This window comes from Juglans microcarpa x Juglans regia, chromosome 2D (assembly GCF_004785595.1).
Source record: "Juglans microcarpa x Juglans regia isolate MS1-56 chromosome 2D, Jm3101_v1.0, whole genome shotgun sequence".
Classification (NCBI taxonomy): Eukaryota; Viridiplantae; Streptophyta; class Magnoliopsida; order Fagales; family Juglandaceae; genus Juglans; species Juglans microcarpa x Juglans regia.
The window spans coordinates 34,671,084-34,691,158 of NC_054596.1; the positions used below are offsets into that span (position 1 = coordinate 34,671,084).

The 20,075-nt window shown below is 33.8% G+C and overlaps 1 long non-coding RNA gene across 1 annotated transcript; it reads right to left on the reverse strand.

Moving 5' to 3' along the window:
- Positions 1-264: 264 nt before the first annotated feature.
- LOC121248732 lies at positions 265-19,638 on the reverse strand. Its single transcript, XR_005937504.1, has 4 exons — positions 19,501-19,638; positions 5,866-5,867; positions 3,682-3,689; positions 265-276 (listed from the first exon to the last, which is right to left on the reverse strand). It is a non-coding gene; the product is annotated as an uncharacterized LOC121248732 (long non-coding RNA).
- Positions 19,639-20,075: the final 437 nt, after the last annotated feature.

The following is a 20,075-nucleotide window of genomic DNA, read 5'->3' on the forward strand; positions in this document are numbered from 1 at the left end:
TTCATTTAGTATAGAGCTTCTTCAACTTCAGTCTCTGTGAATGTCTTTGTGAGTTCCTCATTCATTTCCCTTGTGATTCTTCCATTTAGGGACGACAAGAAATCCATATTTCCTCTCTGTGTATTTGCAGTAAACAACTCTTGAAAATATTGCAAAATGATGTTGTCCCTCTCATCACCTTCTTTCCACATTCCTTCCCCATTCTTGAGCCTCACAATCAGATTCTTTGTTCTCCTTTGAGAAGCTTTGCTATGAAAGAATTTTGTATTTTGGTCTCTAGCTTTTAGCCATAGAGCCTTAGATCTTTGCCTCCATAAAATTTCATCCCTTTCTAGCCAACAATGCGAATCATTTTGAGCTTTTTGGTGTTCTTCTTTATTCAGGTGTGTGGGGTCTCCATTTTGTACCTTTTGCAAATGGGACCTAGCTTGTTGTATCTTAGTATGAATAATCCCAAATATGAACATTCCCAAAATATTGTTTATTCCATTTTGTAAGATTTTCACTACACCTAGAGAGTTTCATCATAACATCCCCTATAACGCTTTGTCCAGTGTTGCTATTCCAATATTTTACAATAACTTTTTCACAATCTTCTGCTTCAATCCACATAGCTTCAAACCTAAAAAGGTTTCGTACCCTTTCTTTTTGTAATATTGCCTTCTATCTGCATAAAGATAGACAGATGGTCTGAGTGTGCAACTGAACTATGAACCACCTTAGCATAGGGAAACATATGACACCACGTAGTGCTTTGCTAGAAATCTATCCAACCTTTCACAGATATTGCAGGCCCTCTCTCTATTGCACACATATATTGCCTTAATCTCATTATTTTATTACTATAGACAATGAGATAAATAATGAGATGGTTAATCCAATGCAGAGTTTAAGTTTTGAATAATTAGTCAAAAGCAAAAAAGTGGCATATTAGCCAAACTTTCCCTAAACCAATACTAGTAGGGCTGCAACCCGATCAACTCCAACCGGGTCCAACCCGACCCGCTACTATTTGAGCACCAATCCGGCCCGGTCCGGCCCTCCCCCGTACAATACGGGTCGGGTTTTCAATTTTTTTTCCTGCTTCCTGTGTATAAACTATATGAACGGTAGTATCCCAAAATAGGTCAGTAAGATCTCAAAAATATAAAGATGAACTTATAAAACTATCTATTACAAAAATATCTAAATTAGTCATTCCTTAGAACTAATAAAAAAAATGTACAAAAGCCATCTATTACAAAAACTATCTAAATTACAAAAATATGAACATCAACTGATAAAGGACTGAGGAGCATCCAACGATCAAATTACAGCGGCTTCCCATCTCTTCTTCTATATCTGCCATTATAAAAAAGTCTAACACCAAATCAATAATAGCACATCAAATAATTCAAGACAACACAAAGTGGTTTAGTTTCTCTAACAAAGGAGTGAAAATGAAAAGTATACCATCATGTAGACCATAAGCATTGAGTTACTCCTCATCAACATAAGTAAAACTTGATTTTGGATCAAACTCTAAAAAAACACATGATAATTATTAAATGATATTAAAATAAACATTATGAAAAAGTTTAATAAATATGTAAATAAGAAATAAGTTTATTACCCAATTCCGCTTCAAAACTTTCAATATTATCCAAGGAGGCACGAAGATCAATGGGTATTTGATCCCTCAACCAATTTTGTGTACAAACGAGTGCCTCGACTGTTCTTGGAGATAGTGAACTACGAAATAGGTCAAGCACCCGACCCTTTGTACTGAAGGCTGAATCAGAAGAAACAGTAGAAACGGGAATGACCATCACATCCTGTGCAACTCTTGCCAAAATAGAATACTTTACTTCATTGATCTTCCACCAATCTAAAATATCAAAATTTGGAGCTTGTGCCTCACAACCATCTTCCAAGTATTGATAGATCTCCGATTTGTTCATCAAATTAGATTCAATTATCACAATCGATAAAGTGTGCAGTAAGACACATATAATTTAAGTTTTGAATCGACGTCCATGTGTCAGTGGTTAAACTAACCCGCCCAACCATATTAAATATTTTCCTTAACTTCTCATTCTCCATTTTAAATAGTTTAATATAGTCTCTCGCTACAGTAGTTCGAGATGGCACTTGGAACCTTGGTTCAAGTGATCTACATACTTTCCTAAATCCCTGGGCTTCTACTATCCTAAATGGAAGTTCATCACAAATTATCATTTCAGCAATTGCCATTCGTATATTTTCTGAATCAAACTTATGTGCATTTGCTGAGTTATTGACATCACTAACTCCAATTCCCTCAAGAGCCCCCTCACGACTCAGTCTGTTGATCCGTAAATCTGATTATATGAGGATGTTGCTTACAAGTACCAAGATGCTGTAGGATACTTGATGTACCATGTCTTTTGGGATGACAAGAGTAAATCTTGTGACAATAATTACACTTCACTTTTGGGTCATTTAAAGGGCATCCATCTATTTTAGTGAAATGGTCCCACACTGCTGAGGGATCCTTATTTGCCCTCCTTTTATGAGGAAGGACTGGGAGACTCGTGTCACTAGATAAGTTAATATTTGAAGCCATTTGTGATCGGTGTTCCAAAGGAATATCAGTCTCATTATCTCTTAAATTTGTATGAGTGTCGCTTTCGAAGCAATCCATATATGAGCTGATATATAATATAACATATAAAAATCAAGATATTAGGATATGAACTGAAAATTACTCTATTTTTATTATTTAAAGAAACTCAAAGAAAGAGGAACCACTATCACTCACGTATATTTTTCATTACTTTAATATGATTAAATAACAATTATAGTTTGGGCTGAAAAAGACAAGATGCAATTATAGTTTGGGCTGAAATAAAAAAAAAGAAAAGCACCAGACCCAAAAACATGTTTCCGTTTTGTGTCCATTCAAATGTCTATTAATTATATTTGTGGGTTTTATTCTCATGATGTTGCCCAAAAAAATGAGAAGATAACTAGCTAATGGTATGTAAACTCATCCATCATGATAAGATAACTAGCTAATAACAAAGTACAGAGTTCTACCGGCATAATGGGTTAACAAAGATGGATGGCAGTAAGTAAATCCATGACAAACGGGAGGAATATTGAGCAGCAGATAAGAAAAGTGAATTGGTGCAAATCAACATGCACAAGAGTATCAAGCGTGCAGTAGGAGAATCTACTGTTTTGGCCTTGTTAAAGAAACCTCCAATAATGTTGTAAAATGGGTCATTTAACATGGAATCACTGTCATTCGCGCATTGAGTTACCCATGCCTACAGGTGAAGAGCATGATGCAAAAAAATAATAATTAAAAAAAGGGTAATTTCCAACAGCACCTCAAATACTAACAATGGAGCTTATATAAGCTGCATGGAAATAACTACGCTCAAAATTTCAATTCAAACTAGAAGTAGAAAAAAAATAACCAGCAAGAATAGATAATGGTTCATAGAAAAATCTGTTTCGTGTTCCAAGTGAACATCGATTGCAAGTCAGCTGAAATTTTAAATGTCAAGTTGACCTGTAACAGATGAAAGATCAGAGTTGATCATAAAGATAACAAATACACACACCCACCATGGTTCTCACAGGATACACACTTATGTAAAATTCCAATGTAATAACAGAAGTAATAGATACAGCATTACTAGAAGCAATATGTACTCATCCCACTACAACACAATTGGTTTTTAGTGACGGTTAGGAATTTGTGACGGTCTCTAGACCGTCACTAAAAGGTATTTTCTGTGACAGTTTCTGGAAACCGTCACTAAAGATAGAATGAGATGTTTTTACGTTCCAACGTATGGGAAATATGCGTTCGAACGTTACATATACGTTCGAACATTATGTCTGTTTACGTTTGAACGTAAAATGTTTTGGCGCAACCGTTCGAATGTTATTAATTTTACGTTCGAACGTAAAATGCACCAATGTTCGAACGTTAAGTAATAACATTCGAACGTTCATTGTAAATTTAAATTAAATGACTTTAATTTAAAAATTATGTGGTTTTTATTGTGCATAATTTGTGAACAAGTCTAAAAAATTGAATTGTATATATTTATATATACACACTTTGTAATATATAAATATATATTATTGATTTATATATATTTGAAATGCAGTGATTTAGTATTAAAGTTGAAAAATATAACATCAAAGAAGGTTAAAAATTGAAATTAAAAAACGATAGAAATATTCAATAATATTTTTCGTTACAAATATTAAAAATAAAATATAAAATTTGATATTAACAGTCAGATGATAACGTTATCCGCAAAAGTCGAACTCCGTACCTCCTCAGTCAAGGTATCAACCTTGTCGTTGAGGATAGTTACACGATGGGTGAGTTCGGCAACAGACGCCGATATAGCCTCGAGCGATCGATCGATCTTATGATCGATATGCGCAGTCAGCTGTGAGATGACCGCATCAACCCAAGCAGGCCGCACATCTCCTGCAGATGTACTCGGCGTATGCTGACTACTACTCCCGACATGACCTGGCTCAGGCTGCGTCGGAGGAACTAGATCCTCTACAGGGGGTGGCTGACGTCCCCTCGCCTGTCCAATGCTACGTCGATGCGTGGTCATGTCGAGGGGGCTCATCTGATCTTTGACCCGGTCCTCTGGCTGGGTCGGCACTCCCCGTGCAAGTAATAGTCGGCTGATGAGGACACCATATGGGAGATTATCCGTGGAGACGATGCTCGCCTCGTAACGGATCCTCTGAAAGATGTGCAATGGCAAATCTATAGGATCTCCACGTGCCACTCGTATCAAAAATTGTGCCCGAAGCCGACTAAATGTGGTTTTATGAGCCACAGGATCGACATTTGTTGCAACAATAAGGTGCAACATGCGGAAGAAATGCAGCAGATGGTTCTGGTTGAAGGCGTTCTTCCGCTCGATCTGCATGCGATCCCTCCCGGTGAGGATGTAGAAATCCTCGTCTCGGTCATCATCCCGAGCCTCGACGCCAGTATCCTCAGCCTCTGACTGGCCTGCATCTCTGGCTGATGCTGGCTCACATCCCCGACCAGTAGATGATGTAGAAGTGCCTACATCCTCACGGGGTGTCGAGTGTGCAAATGTCTCCACTCCTCGACGAATCCCAAGGTGCTCGCCGATGACATCTGCTGATACCTCAATGGAAACACCGCGTACAGTCACGGTGTGAGAGGATGCATCCTGAGGCATGTCACACATCCCCATATAGAATTCTTGAACCATTGAGGGGTATACCTTCCCCCTCAATGTGCAGATATTTCCCCAGCCTCTACTGAGGAAAACATCTCTCAGGTTCGTCTGCTGCCAACAGAGTTCGTCGAACTCATTAATTAAGATCTCTCGCTCTACCATAACAGTACGAGCTCCAATGCGGGCAGTGTCCGACGTGGCTCCTTCCCTCCCTCGTTTCCTAGTATGCAGTGGAAGAGCCATATCCTGAAAATAGAAAAGGAAAAAAAAAATTATTTACAATAATGCATTTTTTTGATATTAATTCTAAGATGCTCTGCCGTAACGTTCGAACGTTTTATCTATAACGTTCGAACGTAAAGATAAAACGTTCGGATGTTTATTTATACGTTCCCACGTAAAATAATGTCAATATATTTACATTCGAACGTAAAAAAATACGTTCGAATGTAACAATGTACGTTCGAACATAAGCAGTAAATAAATATTGGCTGACGTACGTTCGGACGTTAAAACAAATACGTTCGAACGTATTTGTTTTACGTGTGAACATAAATATGGACGTCCGAACGTCGAAGCATGAATAATGTAGAAAATCATTACGTTCGGATGTTATAATCAAACGTTCGAACGTGGAAGCCATAACGGCTTTGTAATTTAAACGTCGTACGTTCGAACGTCTTGGTGAAACGTTCGAACGTTTCGACGCAGAATGGCTGAGTCGACTCAGCCATTATTGAAATCTCAAGAATTTCGCTACACGGTTCTAAATACCGAAATGTCACCGTGGAAATGAAGTATACACTTCAAGAAACATTTCTACGGTGACTATTCGGCAAATGACTAGCCGTGGTGGCCGGAAAATGAAGTTGAAAGTCTTGAAATAACTTATCCGGTTTAACACAAAACTCAATCCAAATTTCAATAAAATACATATTACTTGAATAAAAGATGAATGCCTACCTTTAGTGACGGTTGTGGCGGAGTTGACGGCGGCGGCGAAGGAGGCGTGGCGGCGTGCAACGGAGTAGACGATGAACGTAATAGAGATGTCGTTTCGACGTTCGGTTTTGGCCTTATATACACAGAACGTTCGAACGTAATTACTATTACGTTCGAACGTTATTCAATTTAATATTATATTATAAATGTTTTCTTTATAGGTTACGATGTTATATAATATTATTGACAATTAGATTATTGGTTTTTTTTGCGAGTGCTTGTTATATTTCTAAAGTTTAGCAATATGTTTATACATGTTGTTGTGATTTTATGCTTACTCTTGAAATAATTATGATTATTGTTTGTGAATTTTGTGAATAGTTTATGAGCTTATGGTATTTATTGATTATTTAATAAGTAGTATATAGATATAAATAGATATATAAAATGTAGAATACATATTATAGTATAAGTTAGTATATAATAAAGAATTTAATAAATAACAATTTAATATATATTATTCATTTATAGTAATGGTAAGTTTATATATTATATACATTTATATTCTCATCTAAAGTATTATGCTATCATACTATACAATGTAGTATATAGTTATAGATATATAAAATGTAGAATACATATTATAGTATAAGTTAGTATATAATAAAGAATTTAATAAATAACAATTTAATATATATTATTCATTTATATATATGGTAAGTTTATATATTATATACATTTATGTTCTCATCTAAAGTATTATGCTATCATACTATACAATGTAGTATATAGTTATAGATATATAAAATGTAGAATACATATTATAGTATAAGTTAGTATATAATAAAGAATTTAATAAATAACAATTTAATATATATTATTCATTTATAGTAATGGTAAGTTTATATATTATATACATTTATATTCTCATCTAAAGTATTATGCTATCATACTATACAATGTAGTATATAGTTATAGATATATAAAATGTAGAATACATATTATAGTATAAGTTAGTATATAATAAAGAATTTAATAAATAACAATTTAATATATATTATTCATTTATATATATGGTAAGTTTATATATTATATACATTTATATTCTCATCTAAAGTATTATGCTATCATACTATACAATGTAGTATATAGTTATAGATATATAAAATGTAGAATACATATTATAGTATAAGTTAGTATATAATAAAGAATTTAATAAATAACAATTTAATATATATTATTCATTTATATATATGGTAAGTTTATATATTATATACATTTATATTCTCATCTAAAGTATTATGCTATCATACTATACAATGTAGTATATAGTTATAGATATATAAAATGTAGAATACATATTATAGTATAAGTTAGTATATAATAAAGAATTTAATAAATAACAATTTAATATATATTATTCATTTATATATATGGTAAGTTTATATATTATATACATTTATGTTCTCATTTAAAGTATTATGCTATCATACTATACAATGTAGTATATAGTTATAGATATATAAAATGTAGAATACATATTATAGTATAAGTTAGTATATAATAAAGAATTTAATAAATAACAATTTAATATATATTATTCATTTATATATATGGTAAGTTTATATATTATATACATTTATATTCTCATCTAAAGTATTATGCTATCATACTATACAATGTAGTATATAGTTATAGATATATAAAATGTAGAATACATATTATAGTATAAGTTAGTATATAATAAAGAATTTAATAAATAACAATTTAATATATATTATTCATTTATATATATGGTAAGTTTATATATTATATACATTTATATTCTCATCTAAAGTATTATGCTATCATACTATACAATGTAGTATATAGTTATAGATATATAAAATGTAGAATACATATTATAGTATAAGTTAGTATATAATAAAGAATTTAATAAATAACAATTTAATATATATTATTCATTTATATATATGGTAAGTTTATATATTATATACATTTATATTCTCATCTAAAGTATTATGCTATCATACTATACAATGTAGTATATAGTTATAGATATATAAAATGTAGAATACATATTATAGTATAAGTTAGTATATAATAAAGAATTTAATAAATAACAATTTAATATATATTATTCATTTATATATATGGTAAGTTTATATATTATATACATTTATGTTCTCATTTAAAGTATTATGCTATCATACTATACAATGTAGTATATAGTTATAGATATATAAAATGTAGAATACATATTATAGTATAAGTTAGTATATAATAAAGAATTTAATAAATAACAATTTAATATATATTATTCATTTATATATATGGTAAGTTTATATATTATATACATTTATATTCTCATCTAAAGTATTATGCTATCATACTATACAATGTAGTATATAGTTATAGATATATAAAATGTAGAATACATATTATAGTATAAGTTAGTATATAATAAAGAATTTAATAAATAACAATTTAATATATATTATTCATTTATATATATGGTAAGTTTATATATTATATACATTTATGTTCTCATTTAAAGTATTATGCTATCATACTATACAATGTAGTATATAGTTATAGATATATAAAATGTAGAATACATATTATAGTATAAGTTAGTATATAATAAAGAATTTAATAAATAACAATTTAATATATATTATTCATTTATATATATGGTAAGTTTATATATTATATACATTTATATTCTCATCTAAAGTATTATGCTATCATACTATACAATGTAGTATATAGTTATAGATATATAAAATGTAGAATACATATTATAGTATAAGTTAGTATATAATAAAGAATTTAATAAATAACAATTTAATATATATTATTCATTTATATATATGGTAAGTTTATATATTATATACATTTATGTTCTCATTTAAAGTATTATGCTATCATACTATACAATGTAGTATATAGTTATAGATATATAAAATGTAGAATACATATTATAGTATAAGTTAGTATATAATAAAGAATTTAATAAATAACAATTTAATATATATTATTCATTTATATATATGGTAAGTTTATATATTATATACATTTATATTCTCATCTAAAGTATTATGCTATCATACTATACAATGTAGTATATAGTTATAGATATATAAAATGTAGAATACATATTATAGTATAAGTTAGTATATAATAAAGAATTTAATAAATAACAATTTAATATATATTATTCATTTATATATATGGTAAGTTTATATATTATATACATTTATGTTCTCATTTAAAGTATTATGCTATCATACTATACAATGTAGTATATAGTTATAGATATATAAAATGTAGAATACATATTATAGTATAAGTTAGTATATAATAAAGAATTTAATAAATAACAATTTAATATATATTATTCATTTATATATATGGTATAGTTTATATATTACGTTCGAACGTTAAATAAGAGTAGGACTATTACGTTCGAACGTTTCATGTTAACGTTCGAACGTTAAATAAGAGCGGGAAATTTCCCGCTCGATTAAGGTATGTGTGTGATTATTCAAACGTTCGAACGTTTAGACTATGCGTTCGAACGTTATTTGATGAATTAGTTCGGAAAATTTAACTCTCAAATATTGTAACACTTTGATGAAATAAACGTTCGGACGTTTAAGTTAAATGTTCGAACGTTTATCTGTAAATTTACAAACGTTCGAACGATAAATTGTGATACATTCGAACATATATGAGGAAAGTGCGGGAACTTTCCCGCTAGATTTTATGATATAAATTAGAAGGGTACGTTCGAACGTGTATTGTAAACGTCCGAACGTTATGAATTAGTGAAATTTTAGCATATAACGTTCGGACGTAAAACTATAACGTTCGAACGTTTAAACTAATAATTTGCGGTATTAATCAGTACGCGCACGGGAGGAAGCGGATCATTTCTCTTCTCCCGTGCGCGCAACAGACAGAGAGAGAGAGAGCGAGAGAGAGAGAGAGACAGAGAGAGAGAGAGAGAGAGAGAGAGATAGACAGAGAGAGAGAGAGAGAGAGGGTGTTAGTGTGAGAGAGAGTTGAGTTAGAGAGTAAGAGAGAGTTGAGTTTTGGTAAGAGAATATTTTTATTTCTTATTTTTATTTGAATTTTATGATATTTATAGAATGTGTTTTTGTTATAGAATATTTCTAATAAGTTAGTGTTGTATTTTTTTGAAGGATTGCTTGTTTTGGGAAGTTGGAAGATTTTGATTTGTAAGAGGATATTGTGAGTGCTAGGTATATTTCTAAACTTTATCAATATATTGTTGTGATTTTATACTTACTCTTGAAATATTGTGATTATTATTTGTATAGTTTGTAAATAGTTTGTGAGTTTTTGTAAATATGTTGTGATATGAATTTGAAATATTGTGTTTCTTATTAGGTATATGTTTTCATTAGGCTTTGTTAATACATGTTTATTACTTACTCAACTTTAAAAATATGTTAATACATGTGGCATGTTATTTTGTGAATATATTGTGAGTTTTTTCTAGTATGTTGTGATATAAACTTTAAATATTTAAATTATTATTTGTGAATGTTTGTATATATTTACATTATTACAAATAAGTAAAATGTTCGTACAGTAGGAATCGTACGTTCGAACGTTTAAGTTAACGTTCGAACGTTAAAATAAGAGCGGGAAATTTCCCGCTGAAGGTTTCTGTGTGATTATTGTACCGTTCGAACGTTTAGACTATGCGTTCGAACGTTACTTAAATTAGTGCGGAAAATTTAACTCTCAAATATGGTAACACTTTGATGAAATAAACGTTCGGACGTTTAAGTTAAATGTTCGAACGTTAATCTCTAAATTTACAAACGTCCGAACGTAAACTTGTGATACATTCGAACATATATGATTAAAGTGCGGGAACTTTCCCGCTAGATTTTATGTTATAAATAAGAAGGGTACGTTCGAACGTGTACTGTAAACGTCCGAACGCTACGAGGAGAGGAAATTTTATTAAATAACGTTCGGACGTTCAACTGAAACGTCCGAACGTTTAAGGTAACGTTCGGACGTACAAGTTAAACGTTCGAACGTTTAAACAAATAATGTTAGAACTTAATCCGTGCGCGCACGGGAGCGCCATTGAACATTTTTTCTTCTCCCGTGTGCGCAACACAGAGAGAGAGAGTGGAGTTGGAGAGTTAGAGAGAGTTGAGTTTGGTAAGAAAAAATTTTTATTTCTTGTCTTTATTTGAATTATATGATATTTATACAATGTGTTTTTGTGATATGGATTTGAAAAATTGTGATAATAATATGAAGTTTTAAGTAATAATAAATAAAAGTAACTCTTTAAGAATTATAATAATTAAAATTATTGTATAACCATTGAAATTTAAGAATGATAGTGTAAGTATAACAATTAAAATTATATTTTAGGAATGATAATAATTAAAATTATAATATAACCTTTAAAATACTCTTCAATAAAAAAGTCTTGAAACTACTAAATAAGTAGAGTTTGAATATGTAAATATACTTATTTATTACAAACTAAAGAGAAAGGAAATAAGGATCAAATAGATTCTTATATAAAAATTATATACTTATTGTCTATATAAGTAAATAACTCACTAAATTAAGTATAACAATTAAGATTATAATTGTAGAATGATAATAAGTCGAAATTATATAATAACATTTAAAATTATATATAACAATTATAATCTCTAAATTTTGGTCTAATTGCTTGACTGTCATAGTCTCTTCGGCCTTGAGAGGAGTGTCGAGGTCGGACAGTTTGTGACGGTTAAGTAATTAGACCAAAATTTAAACATTTCATCAAGATCATTCTCCCTCGTTGTGTACAAGACACGAAACAGGGGGTCACATAATCTTCCATCCCTCTTTAGTTTAACAAATATGGAGATGTGAATGTATGATTATATTGCTAGATGCGTGTGTCATTGCATAAATACCCTTAGACCCGTTTGGGAATCAGTGTACATTTATGTGTCCACTGATTCCTGAATTGTCCAGTGTGGACAGTTTGAGATTATATTATCTGTATTGCACATTTTTGTTACTCGCTACTTTCCACGTTTAATATGAAGTTTCGGTGTCTTCTTCATTGTTCTTCGGGTATACTGTTCGTCGGGTCACAATCCCGATATTTGAACATGTATACTTGGAGAATTATGGGGAGGTGCTGCCGAAATTTCTACTAACGTAGAAATTAGTAGAGTGACGAGATTTGTGCAATATGGAGAATATAATCTCGAATGGGATAGGACCAACTACCTTATCAACAAAGTAATGAGAATTGGAGCATGACATGCATGTGAATTTTCAATGTACGTGTTATTAATATATAGATGTTTTTAGAAATGGATAAAAATTGGATGCGTCTGGACGATAGACTTGGAAAGGATTACGTACCCTATGCATGTGGAGTAAGAACTTTCATTGATTTTGCACGGGCTTCTGCTGATAGTCGTGGTTACATTAAGTGTCCATGTCGAGGGTGTAAAAATTTGTGTGCGATAGGATTGGATGAAGTAGAGCGTCATATATTTGTGAACGGTATGGATCTGGGGTATACGCGATGGGTACTGCATGGTGAGCCGTATGAAGGGTCAGCAGATGTATTGGTCGATCATCACAATTATTTGCGGCACATGGATGATGATTATGAGCATGATGAGATGGAGGAGATGTTGGGTGATATTGGAGCTGGGATGTTTATGGATGAGGTTAACGACAATGCCTCAACTGGTGGATCAGGGACTGATTGTGAAAATTTCCCTTCACTGTGGGAAGATGCAAAGCGCGAGCTTTATCCAGGTTGTACAAAACATTCGAAAATGTCGTTTATTGTGCGGTTGCTTCACATTAAATCATTGTGTGGGATGTCGACGAAAGCAATAAACATGGTATTGGACTTATTTAACGAGGTGCTTCCCGAAGGGTCTGCATTGCCTAAGAACTTTTATGAAGCGAAGCAGTTGAGAAAGGGATTAGGATTTGAGTACAAGTCCATACATGCATGCAAGAATGATTGTGTATTGTTCTGGAAGGAGAACGAGGAGAAACAAGCATGTCCTGTATGTGGAGAGTCGAGGTGGAAAGGTAAGAAAAACGTTCCGGTTAAGGTGTTGCGGTATTTTCCCTTGAAACCTAGGTTGCAAAGACTATATATGTGTAAGAAAACAGCTCATGATATGAGGTGGCATGAGGAGAAAAGAGTTAAGAATGACGGGTATATGAGGCATCCAGCTGATTCACTTGCGTGGCAGTCTTTCGATAATCAGTATCCAGAGTTCGGGTTAGAAGCTCGGAACGTGCGCCTGGGACTCACAACCGATGGATTCAACCCTTTTGGGAATATGAGTACAAGTTATAGCACTTGGCCCGTGGTATTGATTCCGTACAATCTTCCACCATGGAGGTGCATGAAGGCGCCAAACTTTTTGTTAACTTTACTCATCCCTGGCCCTAGATCACCTGGGAATGATATTGACGTATTCATGCAGCCGTTGATTGAAGAGCTGAAAGAGTTATGGGAAACAGGGGTTAGAACTTATGATGCATCTAAGTCGACATCTTTTCAGATGCATGCTGCGGTAATGTGGACCATAAATGATTTTCCGGCGTATGGGAATCTTTCCGGCTGGAGTACGAAAGGGAAGTTAGCGTGTCCGACGTGTAATAAAGAAACTGCTAGTGAGTGGCTAAAATTTTCTCAGAAGTTGTGTTTCATGGGTCATCGACGTTATTTACCAGCAAATCATGCATGGAGAAGAGAATGTGCCAAGTTTGATGGGAGAGTAGAGGATAGGATTGCACCAAAAGAGTTATCTGGAGAAGAGATAGTGGAACAACTGGAACATGTTAGAGCGAACAATTTTGGCAAAGGTCGGGGAAAGAACAAGAGAAAACGAGCCGTACCAGAATTGAATTGGACAAAGCATAGTATTTTTTTTGACTTGCCGTATTGGTCGTCATGCAAGTTGCGACATAGTTTGGATGTAATGCATATAGAGAAGAATATTTGTGATAATATACTGGGTACATTGATGAGTATTAACAAAAAGACGAAAGACACGATCAAGACGAGGAAAGATCTTGAGAGAATGAGAATTAAACATAATCTGCATTTACGGGTGGAAGGCAACAGGGTGGTCATGCCGCATGCATGTTTTACGATGACGAGGGAGGAGAGGATGGATTTCTGCAAATGGTTGCAAGGTGTGAAGTTGCCAGATGGTTATGCTTCAAATATTGGTAGATGCGTGAGTCCTGATGATTGGAAAATCAATGGATTGAAAAGTCATGATTGTCACGTATTTTTGCAGAAGTTATTACCTGTGGGAATTCGTGGGAAGCTTACATCTAATGTACGTGTGGCCATATCTGAACTATGTATGTTTTTCAAGGATTTGTGCACTCGGGTAGTAAATCGAGATGTGTTGTCGAAATTGGAAGAAGACATTGCTACTATACTATGTAAATTCGAGCAGATCTTTCCACCATCATTTTTTGATGTCATGGTCCATTTAGCAATACATTTACCGCGAGAGGTACTTCTGGGTGGACCGGTGCAGTTCCGTTGGATGTATCCAGTTGAAAGATATTTGGGTCGATTGAAGCGCACTGTTGGGAATAAAGCCAAAGCTGAGGGTTCAATAGCAGAGGCATATATACACGATGAATGGTTAACATTTTGCTCTCTATATCTTCGTGGTGTTGAGACACGATTTAATCGTCAAGAGCGAAATGCTGATCTTGCTACTCCGCCTCCTCGTGAGCTATCAGTGTTTTCCCAGAATGTACGACCCTTGGGTGCACAAACAGGTTACGATTTAATTGATGGAGAGTTGGGTAAAGTTCGGTGGTATGTGCTAAATAACTGCCGAGAGATTGATGATTATCTTAGGTATGTCATTTCATTTCTTTGAATAATTATAGTTTTCTTTAAATTAATTAGAATTGTTGTGCTCAAAATATACTTCTTTTGCAACATGTTATAACAGTGACCACATGGACAAACTTAGGACGGAAGGCGTAGAAAATATAGAGGCAAGACACGAGGAAGAATTTCCCGGATGGTTTGAAGAACGTGTATGAACTAAAATTATATATATGTTATATTGTGAAATTTTTAACTCTGGATAATGAAATAATCAATATAATCTATTTCAATTTATAGATTTTGGAACAACGTGCTCGTGATCCCGGATCAATTTCTTCTGAATTGTATGCATTGGCCCGTGGTCCCTCAAATAGAGCACTTCGATATACTGCATGCACGGTTCGAGGTTATAGATTCCATACTTTGGACCGTGAACGTAATAGAAAGACTCAAAATTGTGGTGTGTTGGTCGAGGGGAGTCATGGAACAGATGATATTGACTATTATGGTGTCATACGTGATATTATCGGATTGAAATATCTGGGTGGGTCTGTAACATATGTCTTTAAATGTGATTGGTGGGATCTAGGCGGTGGTCGGGTTTCGATACATAGGGATAATCACTTTACGAGTGTCAATACTGCATCTAAATGGTACGAAGATGATCCATTCGTATTGGCTTGTCAAGCTACCCAAGTCTATTACTTGATTGATCCAATGAAAAGTGCTGATGAAGATAGTGGGGAGATAACTTGGCGAGTCGTACAAAAATTTGTTCCTCGAAATATATATGAAGCAGAAACGGGTGCAGATTACGAGAATAGTGGAGATGAAGATGACACTCCGATTGTTGAGGCATACCAGGAAGATGGAGAGGGTATTAACTTGTTTGTTGACCTCGGTGCACTCGAGTTGCTCCCCTTGTGTAGAGATGATGTCCCACCCGTACATCTCGACCCGTCTGTATTAAATGATCATTCAATTCAAGTCAGTGAGGAGGAAGAAGAAGAAGACGAGTCAGAAGATGAAGACGAATCAGAATCCGGGCAGGAGGTGGATAAAGATGATGAAGAAGAGGTGCATGATGATGATGAAGATGTTATTGATGGAGATTCTGAAACAAGCATGGAAAATTCATCTGAAGAATAAAAGTACTAAATATTTTATTCATATAGGTGACTATAAAATATCTTGAATTTTCATAATTTCTTCTAATTAATTTTCTTTGATGAACGTTAATTATTTTCAAGAATGCCGCCAAAACGACAACGAAGAAATGTGCCTCCGCCAAGTCCAAGTCCTGAACCCATTGAGGACTTCCCACTCGAGGAATCCGTTCCTGAAGATCAAGCTAACACAGAAGAGAACAACAGCCAGTCGACACCTACCAGTAAGGAAATATTGTCGTTGATAATTATATATATAGTTAATACTTTTTTCTCAATAACTATATAATTATAATTATAGTATATCTATTATCATGTAGTTGATGCATCTGCACGTCGCGGTCGTGGCTATACACGTGGAATCTCTCTTGAAAAAAATAGAAGGCATGGTAAACTGAAGATCACAATTCCTGATAATTCCACTGGAGGAGTGGATGATAGTGCAGCAGCGCTTTCCTCCTATATTGGCACATTAGTTCGAGCTTATGCTCCATTTTATGTGCGCTCATGGCGAGATGTTCCGAATGAGATTAAGGAGCACATTCGAAGTCGTGTGCTGGTGAGTTTACTTTTCAGTACATTTTTTTCACCTAGATTAATATATTATATTTTTTACCTGATTCCCTTATTAGGATGAATTCGACCTCGACTTTGGCCGTAGCGAGGATTTGAGAACCGTGAATGAGTTGATGGCTACACTATTCCGACGTCACAAAGGACGATGTCATGACCACTTCAAGAAGTTTGAGACGTTGGAAGAGGCTGCGCAGTCTCCTTTTCAGCAGATGAAGTTAGATGATTGGAGAAAGTGTTGTGATCTTTTCGCATCTCCAGATTATCAGGTATTTTACATTTATCTCTTTTAATTATTTACATTCATATTCGTTTTATATATTATATGTATACATATTACAATTAACATTTTTAATATATTTTGTAGCACTTGAGTTCTACAAATGCACAGAATAGATCCGTTATGACTGTCCACCATCGTGCCGGTTCAAGGTCATTCCACCGTCTTGCTGAAAAAATGGTAATTAAAAAATTATAGAATTCATTTATTTTCCTGATATTATTTCTGATAAGTACGTACTAATATTATCTTTTTAAAATTGCTAATATTCTCGCTTTGTTAGAAACGTGATGATCCTGAAAACTTTTCCCTCATTCATGTCTATGCTGCTGCTCACACTAATGAGCATAGTGAGTGGATGGATCCTGTCGCTGCAGATAATTATGTAAGCAGTGTTAATTTTGTTAAATAAATTATTTATATAATATTTTAATAGTTTATTTCTTATTTCTATTTCTTTTAATACGTTACTAATTATTTACGATCATTACCTTTTAAATTGCAGAGCAAAATGTTGGAGATGCAGTCGGCTTCTGAGGAATCATCTCCTAGTGACATAGACATATTCACGCAAGTGCTCGGGCCGCAGTCTAGTATGGCAAGAGGTTTGGGACGATCTATCAAGCATAAATGTTCATCCTCCTCAACCTCATCGGCTTCACAAATTAATAATCTTACGGCAGATTTAGAAGCTGCACGGCGTGAGAATGAGTATATGAGGTCTAGGCAACAAGAGTTAGAGTCTCTCTTAGAACGACAGTCTCATTTAGAGACGCGTTTGCAGGACCAACAGAGAGACCAGGAGGAAAGAATACGCAATGAAGTGCAAGAGCAAGTGCAACGGGAGATGATGGTGCAAATGGAACGTGTTATGTCGTTGCAACAGAATCCCCGTGGGAGAGGGAAAAAGAAGAAATAAATTTTATCAATATTTCTGACTAGTTTTAATATCTAATTTTGTACTTTTATAAGACATTCTTACTTCTTAATTGGGTATGTAATATGATACTATTGGTATTATATATGTTTTTAAATTTTATGAAATTAGTATTTCTGATCTGTACGTTCGAATGTAAATAAAAATCGTTCGAACGTTGGTTCACACTGTAACAAACGTTCGAACGTAAATACAATTGAATCGTACGAACGTTAAACTATACGTTCGAACGTACTCACGCTAAAACGAACAAACCGTTCGAACGGTAAAGCGACTAACGTTCGAACAAAAAACTTGCATTCGGACGCTCCTTCGTTTACATTCGAGTATACGTCCGAACATTAAACGCGCTACGTTTGAACATTTACGTTTACGTTCGAACAAATATTCGAACGTTTAATGTAATTAACGTTCGGACGCATTAACATTCGAACGTAAATTTATACGTTCGAACAAGATATCCAACGAACGTCAACTTCTCTCATTCGAACGCCAATCGGTCGGGTATAACGTCCGAACGTTTTATTTTACGTTCGAACGTGATTTTCTGTGACAGTTCATAACCGTCACCAAAAAATGAACGTTCGAACGTTGTACCGAACGGAACACTTCCAACCGTCACTAAAAATATTTTTTGTGACGGTTGTACAGTAAACCGTCACCAAATGTTTTCTGTGACGCACTTTAGGTGACGGTCATGGTGACGGTTTCAAACCGTCACCAAAAATTTTTAGTGACAGTTTGCCATTTTTTTGTGACAGTTTTCTCTGTCACAAAATACACATTCTGTTGTAGTGTCCGGAATGGTTACTGACTATGTGCAGCTTCGAAACAGTGAAATTAAATTTTTTTAATGAGTAAAGAACAGTGAAATTACTGCAAATAAATCGTAAAATCATTTCACTATTCAACTAGTCTATCCAGAAATAGCGATAAAAATTAAGTTATGCATGATACACAATAAAATTCTATAGAACCCTGCAAAATATCCCTTCAAACGATTACCAAAGGTTTCCCATGCCTCACTACTCAGAGCATTCATTATTTTTATGTGATTTTCATTATACCCAAATCAAGATAATAAGCCAAAAGACAATTCTACAGTTCAATTTAATATCCCAATAACGTTTATTACTAGTTCGATAAAACTCCTCAAACAACACCATTTCGAGGTAACAATTTTTTGATTGGATCAAACATGTAGATTCCTAGTCCAAGGGAGTGTTTTATTGACAGAGTCAGAGTGTAAATCCGTTTCCCTTGCTTACCCATCAAACACACGCACGCACACACAGAGCACTAAACAAAGCTCGAAGTTAGAACGAGAGAGAGAGAGAGAGAGAGAGAGAGAGAGAGAGAGAACGCACCCGTCTGCGATGACCTCTGCGACCAGCGATGGCGATTGTGAACGGTGACAATGACTAGGGTTTCCGCAATGGAGACTGAAGAGAAGAGAGTGTTTTTATCTCAGGTGTTTTATGAACTTCGGTTTCGACGGATTGACGGGTTGTTTTTACTAAAACCCGATCTCATACTAATGACCCGATGAACCCGTCTTTCATGGGTTGGGGAAGTCGGTTCTTTCGGACGGGTCGGGCTTACGGCCCATTATGCACAGCCTTGAATACTAGTGCTCTAAATTGCAAAAGGGGCATTTGTTTTTTGTGTTTTTATTTTTTAAGGTTTTTACTTATATGGGAACTTCCAAATATGTGTTAATTTGCTGCTGTCATTACGGATTACATATGCTAACCAAAGTAGTTCGATCAACTTAAGCAGCATTCGAAATGGTGACATATAGTTGAGAGAAGAGAGATTATTTGCCTATCTGTTCTTATAATCCGTTTATCCAACGTATATTCGATGTTGCCACGAATGAAGCACTTGCAAAGGCTCTTTGATTTTGTGTACTTTTTCTTTCATAGAGGATCTTCAATCTTCAATGTTGTTACGTGGCATTCGGTGTACTTTACTTTTTATTGATCGACTGCGACGTGAATTGTCTGCTCGATCATGCTATGTAAAAATATGGTTTTCTCCGGATCCCTATTCGTGGATT